General features: G+C 42.7%; 1 long non-coding RNA gene across 1 annotated transcript; it reads right to left on the reverse strand.

The window, feature by feature from the left end:
• Positions 1-10,387: 10,387 nt before the first annotated feature.
• On the reverse strand, positions 10,388-13,910 carry LOC118233240. The gene is made up of 3 exons (XR_004766498.1): positions 13,770-13,910; positions 13,269-13,332; positions 10,388-10,629 (listed from the first exon to the last, which is right to left on the reverse strand). It is a non-coding gene; the product is annotated as an uncharacterized LOC118233240 (long non-coding RNA).
• Between the last annotated feature and the right edge of the window lie 37 nt (positions 13,911-13,947).

A 13,947-nucleotide genomic window follows, 5' to 3' on the forward strand; every position in this document is an offset into this window, starting at 1 on the left:
ATGCCCTAGAATCTTAAACCCAGTTCAGACCAAAGGGTCACCACACGACAAACTGCAACTGGCAACCCTCTGCAATGCTCCAAATCTCGCCATCTGCAATTAAATAAGTTGAATCGCCTGCAATGACAAGAACCAACATCATCAGTTGTAGTGAAACGGATAGTTCACACTGCTGCAACTCCTCTAAACAAAAAATAAAACCAAACAAACAAACAAAAAACAATCTCTGGTCAGAACTGGGTGTTAGACCTCCTGCTGTACAGTAGCCGTATTACAGGGCTACCCACAAGGCTTACTGCCGTACAGAGAATCTGAGGGAAAAAATATATTTTTTTTTAAGTGTAAGTTCTGATATAATCCTCTTACTACATGCTGAAGGTCAGGCCCGTATTTTACAGTGTGGATTATGAGTGGGGGTTGCAGGTTTTACACACAGATTTTGCTGGCAGTAACAATGAGGTACAGTACAGTGCATGGTGGAGTTTAGGGTCTGCAGGGATACAGTGGGGGTTTAGCACCTACTTACGAGAGGGGGAGAGGAAGGGGGTTACATGCGTGTGATTGCAAATTAAAATATGTGTGACTGTATAAGTGCTAGTGTGCCTGCGTGTGCGTGTGTGTGTGTGTGTGAGTGTGTGAGTGTGTGAGTGAGTGTGTGTATGCGTGTGTGTGTGTGTGAGAGTGTGTGTGTGTGTGAGCGTGTGTGAGTGTGTGTGTGCGTGCGTGCGTGTGTGTGAGTGTGTGAGTGAGTGTGTGTGTGTGTGTGTGTGAATGCGTGTGTGTGTGTGAGTGTGTGTGTGTGTGTATGCGTATGTGTGTGTGAGTGAGTGTGTGTATGCGTGTGTGTGTGTGAGTGAGTGTGTGTATGCGTGTGTGTGTATGTGTGTGTGCCTGCGTGTGCATGTGTGTGTGAGTGTGTGTGTGTATGCGTGTGTGTATGTGTGTGTGCCTGCATGTGCGTGTGAGTGTGTGTGAGTGTGTGAGTGTGTGTGTGTGTGTGTGTAAGTGAGTGTGTGTATGCGTGTGTGTGTGAATGCGTGTGAGAGTGTGTGTGTGTGTGTGAGAGAGTGTGTGTGTGTGTGTGTGAGTGTGTGTGTGTGTGTGTGTGTGTGTGTGTGTGAGTGTGTGTGTGTGTGTGTAAGTGAGTGTGTGTATGCGTGTGTGTGTGAATGCGTGTGAGTGTGTGTGTGTGTGTGAGAGAGTGTGTGTGTGTGTGTGTGCGTGTGTGTGTATGTGTGAGAGTGTGTGTGTGAGTGTGTGTGTGAGTGTGTGTGAGAGAGATCCTGCAGGGAAGGGCACAAGGTGACTCTCAGCAGGACAGTGTGAGACAGTCTGGCACAGCCACGGTGTTACAATCACCAGCAAGGCCCCACAGCTCCCCCACAACACTCAAACTGTACATCAGGACTGTCTCATACTGTACATCAGGACTGTCTCATACTGTACATCAGGACTGTCTCAAACTGTACATCAGGACTGTCTCAAACTGTATATCAGGACTGTCTCATACTGTACATCAGGACTGTCTCATACTGTACATCAGGACTGTACATCAGGACTGTCTCATACTGTATATCAGGACTGTCTCATACTGCACATCAGGACTGTCTCAAACTGTATATCAGGACTGTCTCAAACTGTACATCAGGACTGTCTCATACTGTACATCAGGACTGTCTCATACTGTACATCAGGACTGTCTCATACTGTAAATCAGGACTGTCTCATACTGTACATCAGGACTGTCTCAAACTGTACATCAGGACTGTCTCATACTGTACATCAGGACTGTCTCATACTGTACATCAGGACTGTCTCATACTGTAAATCAGGACTGTCTCATACTGTACATCAGGACTGCACATCAGGACTGTCTCATATTGTATATCAGGACTGTCTCATACTGTACATCAGGACTGTTTCATACTGTACATCAGGACTGTCTCATACTGTACATCAGGACTGTTTCATACTGTACATCAGGACTGTCTCATACTGTATATCAGGACTGTCTCATACTGTACATCAGGACTGTCTCATACTGTACATCAGGACTGTCTCATACTGTACATCAGGACTGTCTCATACTGTACATCAGGCCTGTCTCAAACTGTATATCAGGACTGTCTCATACTGTATATCAGGACTGTCTCAAACTGTACATCAGGACTGTCTCATACTGCACATCAGGACTGTCTCATACTGCACATCAGGACTGTCTCATACTGTACATCAGGACTGTCTCATACTGTATATCAGGACTGTACACCAGGACTGTCTCATACTGTACATCAGGACTGTACACCAGGACTGTCTCATACTGTACATCAGGGCTGCACATCAGGACTGTCTCATACTGTACATCAGGACTGTACATCAGGACTGTCTCATACTGTATATCAGGACTGTCTCATACTGTACATCAGGACTGTACATCAGGACTGTCTCATACTGTACATCAGGACTGTCTCATACTGTACATCAGGACTGTCTCATACTGTACATCAGGACTGTCTCATACTGCACATCAGGACTGTCTCATACTGTACATCAGGACTGTACATCAGGACTGTCTCAAACTGTACATCAGGACTGTCTCATACTGTACATCAGGACTGTCTCATACTGTATATCAGGACTGTCTCATACTGTACATCAGGACTGTCTCAAACTGTATATCAGGACTGTCTCATACTGTAAATCAGGGCTGTCTCATACTGTACATCAGGACTGTCTCATACTGTAAATCAGGACTGTCTCACTGTACATCAGGACTGTCTCATACTGTACATCAGGACTGTCTCATACTGTACATCAGGACTGTCTCAAACTGTACATCAGGACTGTCTCATACTGTACATCAGGACTGTCTCATACTGTACATCAGGACTGTACATCAGGACTGTCTCAAACTGTACATCAGGACTGTCTCATACTGTACATCAGGACTGTCTCATACTGTATATCAGGACTGTCTCATACTGTACATCAGGACTGTCTCAAACTGTATATCAGGACTGTCTCAAACTGTACATCAGGACTGTCTCAAACTGTAAATCAGGACTGTCTCATACTGTATATCAGGACTGTCTCATACTGTACATCAGGACTGTCTCATACTGCACATCAGGACTGTCTCATACTGTACATCAGGACTGTCTCATACTGTACATCAGGACTGTCTCAAACTGTATATCAGGACTGTCTCAAACTGTACATCAGGACTGTCTCATACTGTATATCAGGGCTGTCTCATACTGCACATCAGGACTGTACATCAGGACTGTCTCATACTGTACATCAGGACTGTACATCAGGACTGTCTCATACTGTACATCAGGACTGTATATCAGGACTGTCTCATACTGTACATCAGGGCTTTTTTTTCATTCATTCACTTTGCTTACACAGAAATTAAAACATTTAGTCACACAGAAATAAAAATATTTACTGACATAAAAATAAAAAAGACATTTACTTACACAGAAATAAAAATATTTACTGACATGGAAAAAAAATTACTTACACAGAAATAAAAATATTCACTGACACAGAAATAAAAATATTTGTTGACATATAAATAAAAAACATTTAATTACACAGGAATAAAAACAGCATTTACTTACACAGAACTAAAAATGTTTACACAGAAATAAAAACAAATACTTTTTCATGGCACTGTATGTAATTCGGTAAAAAAAAAAACCACTTCTTCTCGGGGACCAGATTCTTTTTAAAAAACAAATCAACACAAATCAAAATTTTCCTGTCTACTATTTATAAAACCACGATAACAAATAGGATTAATTGCATGTGTGTGAAGAAAGATTTCTTTTAAAAATATACATAGGTAACACTGACTAGGTAATGCACATGGACGTCCTGTACCACTTTCATATTACATGTACCTCCATCCAGCTCTTATATTGAACTTGTATCATTATCTTGATGTTGTAGATCGTTGTCGTCCCTCATAGTTTGACTTAACATTACTCTCTAACCTAGCCAATCCTTACAAATAACGTAGTTTTTTGGGCCTGTGTTTTGTAGTTGTTCCAGTGTGTTTCAGTACACACGTATTGTAAGTTGCTTTGGATAAAAGCGTCTGCCAAATAAATTTAACGCAATATAATTATTCTGTCAGAGTTCAGTGGTAACCCGAGACTGAAGCTGTTCATATCCAGACCTGGTTTCAATCCAGATTTTGAATGCGTGTGAATAACACCCTTTTTCCTCTCAGTGATCACAAGGGGATGCCACAGAGCCAAAGCTGCGTCTACTGCTGTGGCAGCTGAACAGGTACACAGGCTCAGTAGGCCAAACACACCCGCAGGATGAACGCGTCGAATCTGAACCCGTTTAGCATGATTAGCTGAGACTGACGTACAGATTACCTCTCAATTTTGCGTAATAAAGTCAGCACAAACAAATCCTTCATGCAAAGAGTTTATTTATGAATTAGACTGCAGTATTGTACAACAGAAGCACAATCATATGACTGTTTATTACGCTCATTTTCATGTTCCTTAATACAAAGGTGCTGTACTGATGTGCCTCAAAGGAAAAAAAAAATGAGTTCCCATTTTAGTGTTCTCTAAAAATAGTAGCTTCTGATTTAAATACTTGGCATAGTTTTCGTAAATAAAAATATGCAATATGAAAGATAATGGTTGTTTATTGGGCAGATTGCTGAAGTACCAAATGCAAATATATGCAAATCTTTTCCATTTTTTTTTTCTTCTTCTTCTTCCACTCACTCCGAATTCATGCAAGGAAGAGAAAAAAAAAGATACCTGCAAGTACAAAAAAAGCACTTAAATTTCATATATGAAAATAGAAAATATTACCCCAAGATGTGCATAAATCTTTTTAAACGTTGCACGTAACCTGTAATAGAAAAGATTTGTCACAACAGCTGGTTCCAACGGTGCACCTGGCGTGCCAGGGGGAGGGGCTTATGTGATTGACAGCTGGGTGGGCGGGGGTCAGGGGGGACTTTTCTCGCGCCCGATTGGCCGGTGACCGCATCGCTGCTTTTTCGAGGGCCCTGACGTACACCAGTCAGACACATCGACGGCTGTCCTCGTCCCAGTGTGTGAAATGTGCCCAATATGTCCTACTTCTGCTCGCAAACTTAATAGACGAGTACAAACGATTGTCATGGCAGCGCACAACTGCCACGCAGCAACCTGTTACCTTAGATTTTAGCGGGAAAATGAAATGCGGTGACGTTTGCGGTCGTGGAAAAACCACAATGTGTCCAGTGCCGTGTCTCCGGCTTCAGAAATGGCTCAAAACATTTGCAGTTTTGTAAATTCTACAGTATGAAAACAGACAGGAGCTGCTATTGCACAACCTTACAGCGTAATGTCACGTCCAGTAAATGAGTTTCACTAAATACATGGCAAAATTAAGCCAGAGTAATACTCCATACCTTTTTAAAAAAAATGGCCATAATAATATTGCACAAAACTGTCAGGTAGATGTTATTAATTTGTAAAACGCTGAAGGTAATCAATAATCGTTCTAATTCCTTAAGGTCTGAGCTAACGGCATACAGTATATTTTGTAAAAACTATTTGTAACAGTAAATTAACAGCAAAAGCATTCGTATTACAGTAAACACACGCCTGATCTACATCACTAATGTGCACACTTGATGTCTTCGTATGATACACATCACGACTAAGTGACTGTGTTGTAGACAGGAAGTCAAACCCCCAAGCACACTACTGAACGCAAGCATGTTCGGGTTCGATTTCTGTGCGATGATGCACTGTATACTCTTACTGTTTCAGACTGTTGATATGTGGCTTTGGAACATAACAGTACATAACATGACGCTGAAATATTAAAAAAAGACCGGTTTGCCCACAGTCGTGAATCCATAATTGAGATGAGCAAATAAATTTGATATAAAGACTATGGAGACTTATCAAAAACATTTTTTTATTCCTACAGCGGATAATTTTCTTATTACAGCACATAAAACGCATTGCTTAATGGCTACTATTAATACTATCAGTATTAATTTGGATGTATAGGTTCTCTACAATAAACCAAATCCTTTTCAGTAATTATAGTGTGTTCAAGGCACACTGCAGTCCCCTTTGCATTTAAATTGAACTTCTTACCTAAGTCATCCTTTAGAAAGCACTATCATAGAAAATTATATATTCTTATAGTGGGAATATACAAGCATGTGATACTTTCAAGCTTGGTTTTAAGCGAGCAAATAAAATATTATGGTTAAATACAAAATATCTCTTAAAATAGATAAAATATACTTTATTTTATACATTTATGCAGGTTTGATTAACACTTTTAATGAAATAACAAAAATAAATACTCCATGAAATGTAGTTTTTTTTTTTTTTTCAACAGACGCGGTGGTGGATGCTAAAAGTCTGTAACAAAAAAAAACAAGCACCTGTCCAATGATATCTGCATCCAAACCCTCACACTCGAAACACACCGACTTCTCACTGTACCCTCCCGACGGAATCCACTCCTTCTGAAGACACCCAGTGCGGTTTCAGGAGCAAACATAAACACAGGGAAAGTGTTTGGTTGGCCGCACCAAGCACAGCCATAGCCACTACGACGGGCCTGTCCCAGCACTCTGTGCCGTGCGCTCGGTAGGCCAAAAAAACTAAACACTTTCCTGGGAGCTTACTTCCAAATGCCCAATCGATTTTGTTTTCGAAAACCAGAAAACCTGAAATCAACTTGAGCATTTAATAAACACACGAGGCTGTGCATAAACCTTGCATCTGCGTACAATGGAATTCTAAGGAAAATAAATAAATAAATAAAAATAAAATCTATTTTCCACATACCAATGAGTAGGGCCACCAGTTTGTCTCCACCTTGTGACCTGCAGGGATTTAAACTTGCATTTCAGTGGTTGTCCTCCAGGGGTCCCCACAGGCACTCCAATGGCACACTCAAGTGACTAATTGCACTAATTGAGTTTCTAATTGAGAGGTTCATAAAAAACAATTCGTTGATCTAATATGGGGAGAGTCGGGACGGAAAGCGAACGTGGATGTAAGTCTAAGAAAGGCATGACCAGTGGGTGCGATCCATTACTCTTCACTCCTCTCCTCCTTTCCTCCACTCCCCCACTACCACTCCTTTCCTCAACTCCCCCACTTCCACTCCTCTCCTCCTTTCCTCCATTCCCCCACTTCCACTCCTCTCCTCCACTCCCCCACTTCCACTCCTCTCCTCCTTTCCTCCATTCCCCCACTTCCACTCCTCTCCTCCTCTCCTCCACTCCCCCACTTCCACTCCTCTCCTCCTTTCCTCCACTCCCCCACTTCCACTCCTCTCCTCCACTCCCCCACTTCCACTCCTTTCCTCCACTCCCCCACTACCACTCCTCTCTTCACCTCCTTTCCTCCACTCCCCTGCTACCACTCGTCTCCTAGCCAGAAGTATGTGGAGGAAAGGAGGGGAGGAGAGGAGGAAAGGAGAGACTAAGGAGGAGTGAGGAAAATCGGGGCGGCTCATCTGCTTCTCCGTTATCAAAGTCGACGTCGCCCATTGATGAAATTGCCCTGCCATAAGCATATCTTTTCGACCGAGCCCACAAACAGCCCCGTAGCCAATCACAGACCTCCATGTGATCCGCGCATTTAAAGCTGCAAAATAGCTTGTTGTAAGTTTCGAAAACAAATATCTGTATGCACAGCAGCCTGTACAAGCATGAACCTGACATTGTGGTTTGCGTCAAGACGCTAATTAATATATTATATATATCATATAATCTGCAACATTAAAGTAAACATCTCATAATATACAAACATAACAATTAACTGTAATTCCAAAATTCCAATGTGCCTGATGTCTTAACATACAGGGAGCGACTAATTCACTACATACAGGCCTAATATATAGCTATTCTGCGATGCCCTACATTACATTACAGGCATTTAGCAGACGCTTTTATCCAGAGCGACTTGCACAAGTTTTACATAGCATTTAAATTTTAAATTTTATTTATTTATTTTTTTTACATTGTATCCATTTATACAGCTGGATACATACTGAAGCAATGCAGGTTAAGTACCCTTGCTCAAGGGTACAACGGCAGTGTCCTACCCAGGAATCGAACCCAAGCAGTTATAAGAGCAGTTCCTTAGCCATTATACTACACTGCCACCCACTGCCGACACTCTATTGCCAGTTCATTGCATCTCATGTAGGCTAATTCAGAAACATTTCCGTAAGTTATTGAAATGGATCTGAGTTGTTGTATTGTTCCCCAATGTTCAGTGTTCACATGGAACATTGGGAACATCTAAAATCAAATTTGTTGGTAATAAATGCGTTCTTTGTAAATGGTTGGTTGAGTAAATTCTGTCATGCATATTCACATACTGAAATAATGGCAGCTGGCATGCTTATTTATGTTTAGAGTCACAAAAATGAACTGATATATTATAATCCGTTATAGGTAATCTAGCTTTCGGGTGGGATGCTGTGCGAGATAATAATCTTGCATAATTTGGGAAATTATTCTCCACCATCTCTGCTTTATAAAGTTTGGATGGCAGATTCTGTGGGATGGCCCTTCGATCTCTGCGGGCGTGAGCATGATGATGTCGCCCAGAAATGTCAAAAGACTTCCAGGGTAGCACACATCGATGTATCCTTCACCAGGAGCTACAGGGTCTAGCGGCTTTCGTTGTTACTTAGAACTTGAGTAGCACAGCAATTCATCATTTAAAGCAGTTGATTACACAGTTAGCTCAGGTCACCTGACAAAGAGGCTATTGCACCCTCTAGCTGGTGGAGGACTGAAGTGCAATGCAAGAAAACAAAAGGGGACAAACTGGTGGCCCTACTAATGAGCATCATAGATTTATCATTTGGGGCTTTGAACCAACTTTATTAGTTGGTCAGTTATGAACCTCAGACAGTACATAGAGAAATGAGAACAAAATAAAAACAACGGCCAAATGGAGATAGAAGGTTTATAATATATATATATATATATATATATATATATATATATATATATCCGTTATAAAGTGAACCACAAACAACACTAGGTGCCCTCTGAGATACACTCTTGCAGTTTTGTTCCAGCTCCAGGAAGAAACTGGACACTGCACTGCAATATTGCTGTCTAATACCCTTACCTTACTAATCCTACCCTAATACCCTTACTAACTAACCCTAATACCCCTACTACCTCACTAACCCTAATCCTAATACCCTTACTACCTCATTGACCCTAACCCTAATACCCTAACTAACCCTAATACCCCTACTACCTCACTAACCCTACCCTAATACCCTTACTACCTTACTAACCCTACCCTAACACCCTTACTACCTTACTAACCCTAATCCTAATACCCCTACTACCTGACTAACCCTAATCCTAATACCCTAACTACCTGACTAATCCTGATCCTAATACCCTAACTAACCCACTATCCCTAACCTTAATACCCTAACTACCTGACTAAGCCTGATCTTAATACCCTTCCTACCTCACTAACCCTAATATCCTTACCTTACTAACCCTAACCCCTTACTATAACCTGTGCATTATCAGTACCACCCCTTTATTGCCTCAGTACATTGCCTAGGAAGGTTCTTTGCCTACTGCATACACAAGCTTTTATGGTAAAGGAACCACAATGCTAAACAAGTTCCAGTCTGACGGTGGACAATGTCAGACCGGGAAAAAAAATGTCATTCTCCACAAATGGAAGAATCGATAGCTTCACCAAAACCACACTTTTGATCGATTGGCCGTACTAAACAGGATCATTCCCTGTCACGTGATGTTCAACAAACTCTTAAGACATGAAAAGTAAAAAAAAAAAAAAAAAAAAAAAATTTAATTAAACAGTTTTTTTTTGAGCCAAAATGTTCAGGCAAAAAACGTCTTTCGCACCCGTCCGCTATGCGCTATGTACATTAAGGTGTCGTTGACGCTCGACGGCAATGGAGCGATGCGGTAATTGTGTGATCTTGTTTTTGTTTCTTTCTCTTGTGTCTCTCGTTGTTGGTTTGGGGACAAAATGGCGGAGCGTTGCGCGTTACATTCAATTTTTTTCCCCCCCGCCGGTTCGTCCGTTAGCTTAGCCGCGGCGCTAGCCAAGTCCGTCCTTTCCACTCCGTGGGGGCGGAGAAAAGGATAAATGCATATGACGTAATTGCATAACATCGACCAATGAGAAAGCAGCTCGGGGGAGAATGGAGAAGACATGCTGATATGCGTTAGATCCGCGCCCCCCCCCCCCCCCCCCATCCCCAAAATAAAGGGGCACGGGGCTGTGGGGCTGAGGACGTGGGGGCGGGGGTGGTCAGGATGGAGGTCTGCTGACCCCTGGAGGTGGAGGGGGGGGGGGGCGGTTGGGGGGGCACTTCCCTTTGGCAGTAGGACAGCTCTTTCTGCGCAACACCAGATGACCGTGTAAACAATGCTTGTGTCCAAGAGAAAGGCCATTGCTGTGGTGGGGCGGGGCGGGGGGGCCGAGGGGGGGCGGTTGGATGAGATGAAGGTTCGCAGCGGGAGACCAGGGTCACAGTGTTGGAGCCGAGTCTTAGGCAAAGGTTACAATCTGGGGGTCTACACCCTCTCCACTCGGCTGGGGTCGTAGTGATCTGCAAAACAGCCCACAAAAAGGAAAAGGAAAAGGACCGTGAGCCGAGCGAGAGAGACACGCACAAGAGAAAAACCTGAGGAAAGAATTCTGGAATTACGCTTAAAAAATAAAAAAGAATGTAAATATCAAATTTTGAAGCAGAATTCTTCTTTAATATATTTTCATATAATATTTTAAAAATAGAAATACATTCACTTCCGAAAGTAAATAGCCCAAAAAATAAATAAATAAATAAATAAAAATAAAAAACAATTCTAAGCATTTTCATTTCAATGGGCATGGACTCCCTCTTGTGGTGGCCATGTGTAATCACAGATGAAAGCTCCCAGAATTCCACATTTGTTCGGGCCTTTTAAGGCCTACCCGAGAATCAGCAGCAGCAAAGGGATCTGGGCATTTCAGGAATTTAGAAATCCCGCTTGGACAGATACTTTTTGGTACCAAAAAGAGGAAGTGTCTGTGCAAAAGAGCACTTCTGGTCAGCTTTTGAATCCACCTACTGTAGGAGGGGTACTCTGGGATCAGTTTTCCCTGGCACAGTCTAACGTTATCCATTATTATCAGCAGAAATGTAAAAAAAAAAAAAAACAATCCCAAATCAGCAGTGCTACTCTGAAGTGCTTCGTGAATATGATCCCAGGTTTGACACGTGATTCGCCAGCTGTGGCTGACCGAGGACCTGCTGGGTTGTTTGGCTAAAAGTCAGAGTTACCCGTGATTCTCCTGAATTAGCAGTTAGCTGCTGGCTAACAGTCAGACAGAATTACCTGGGGTTCTGCTGCATTAGCTGTTAGCTTCTGGCTAACAGTCAGCCGGAGTTACCTGGGGTTCTGCTGCATTAGCTGTTAGCTTCTGGCTAACAGTCAGCCGGAGTTACCTGGGGTTCTGCTGCATTAGCTGTTAGCTTCTGGCTAACAGTCAGCCGGAGTTACCTGGGGTTCTGCTGTATTAGCTGTTAGCTGCTGGCTAACAGTCAGCCAGAATTATCTGGGGTTCTGCTGTATTAGCTGTTAGCTGCTGGCTAACAGTCAGCCAGAATTATCTGGGGTTCTGCTGTATTAGCTGTTAGCTGCTGGCTAACAGTCAGCCAGAGTTACCTGGGGTTCTGCTGCATTAGCTGCTAGCTGCTGGCTAACAGTCAGCCAGAATTAGCTTGGTTTCTGTTGCAGCAGCTGTTAGCTGTTCCCAACGATGTTTCAGGGTAAACAGCAACAGTCTAGCAGTCACAGATACATACACTTTTTTTATATACATATTACATACATTCATATACTCTCCATTCAGCACAGAATATACTGCAGGACCATTTTTCTGCTTTGCTTTGCTGTAGCTTGTGGGAAAGACCAGGGCCCTGTCTCACAAAGCAGGATTACTGGGTTAGCTGGATAGCCACACTGAGTAAAACCCTGTATCACAGAGCAGGATTACTGAGTTAGCTGGATAGCCGCACTGAGTAAAACCCTGTATCACAGAGCAGGATTACTGAGTTAGTTGGATAACTGCACTGAGTAAAAGCCTGTATCACAGAGCAGGATTACTGAGTTAGCTGGATAACTGCACTGAGTAAAACCCTGTATCACAGAGCAGGATTACTGAGTTAGCTGGATAGCCGCACTGAGTAAAACCCTGTATCACAGAGCAGGATTACTGAGTTAGCTGGATAGCCGCACTGAGTAAAACCCTGTATCACAGAGCAGGATTACTGAGTTAGCTGGATAACTGCACTGAGTAAAACCCTGTATCACAGAGAAGGATTACTGAGTTAGCTGGATAGCCGCACTGAGTAAAACCCTGTATCACAGAGCAGGATTACTGGGTTAGCTTGATAACTGCAGCGAGTAAAACCTGGAACCCTACCAAACCTGGAACATGGACTAAAGTAAAGAGAGTTGTTCTGGGTTTTACTTGGTGCAGTTATCCAGCTAACTCAGTAATCCTATTTCATAAAACACTTCCCTGGTGAAGCTTTTTTGAAACACACAACCACCGACAGCCAGTCAATCGAGATTAAGCTGATGTTGTACAGACCATGAAAGATATTTGTTTTACAGTCTGAAAGTTAAAAGTCCAGAGCAAAAAAAGCATCAATGAAAGTTTCCAATAATCCAAAAGCAAAAAGAATTCAACAAGATGTGTTTCAGGAAATGTCCGCCATCCCAGCTCTACCACTCACTTCACTGGGCCAGGCCTCACCTGACACACCTGTGTGGAAATTGGCCCCTCCCACTCCCACACCTGTAATTCCTCAAACTAAAGCCAGGTGGGGTGGAAGGCTAAACATGTCTAGACCATAAACATCTACCTGCTGGGCCAGAATATATATATATATATATATATATATATTCTTTTAAATTAGGCCAATAAATGTTAACTTATAGGATAGCTCCAACAGACCATTTGGCCTGTAGTTTGGAACAGATTATAAGACTTGTGGGAAAGTAGACTAGAAGAATGCATACGCATTGGCTGCAATGCTCTTTGGTTGCAGTGTTCTTGGTTCCAAAATGGTAACTGGAGGGGGACAGATTTAGCTAATTTAGTACTGGGTGGGCAGGGGGGGGGGGGGTTGGTCACAGTAAGTCTATTCTGCAGTGTACTGTACTTTTAATTAAAAAAATTACAGACGCTTTCACTGACCAACCAGCTGATTTCTGGATGTTCACTCAGTAGTTTGATGTCAGATGCCTTCACCTGTCCTGAGCTTAAATAAGAAGAGTGAAAACAGCAAATATCGCACAAAATTATCATTTAAAAAATATTACTTCAGCAAAAGTATGAATGTTCTTGTTCTTTTCTGTGTACTACATTTACAGTAAACATGAAAGTTACACGAATGAACACCAACTTTCCATGCATTACTGTTTGTTTGAAGTAAAGGCACATCTTTTTTTACTTAGTATTTTAGTACTTATTTTTATACACCACAGTAATAATAATAATAATAATAATAATAATAAAGCCAAAAAATGTTGACGGAAATCCGATTAACCCCATTAACCCGTTGATTGTAAAACCCAAGGTTAATTCTGTTACTCTCTATTTTTGTCTGTGTTCTGCTGTGGTTCTATTGGTTCTATGGAAGTAGAACCGCCCTCACGCCCTCCTGGGGGGGGCGCAGACAACCCGAGCGCTGCTCACCTGGGGGTGGCACCGTGCCCTCGTCCTGCGGCAGAGTCCTGCTGGGGGGGGCACAGAGCCCCAGGGGCCGGGTGATCTCCCTCCTGGCGACGGTGGCGGCGTGGTGAGACTCCTGCTTTGCGGAGAGGCAGAGAGAGAGGGGGCGGGGGAAGGGGAGGGGGAGGGGCAGGGGGAGAGA

Source organism: Anguilla anguilla, chromosome 8 (assembly GCF_013347855.1).
Source record: "Anguilla anguilla isolate fAngAng1 chromosome 8, fAngAng1.pri, whole genome shotgun sequence".
NCBI classification, from domain to species: domain Eukaryota; kingdom Metazoa; phylum Chordata; class Actinopteri; order Anguilliformes; family Anguillidae; genus Anguilla; species Anguilla anguilla.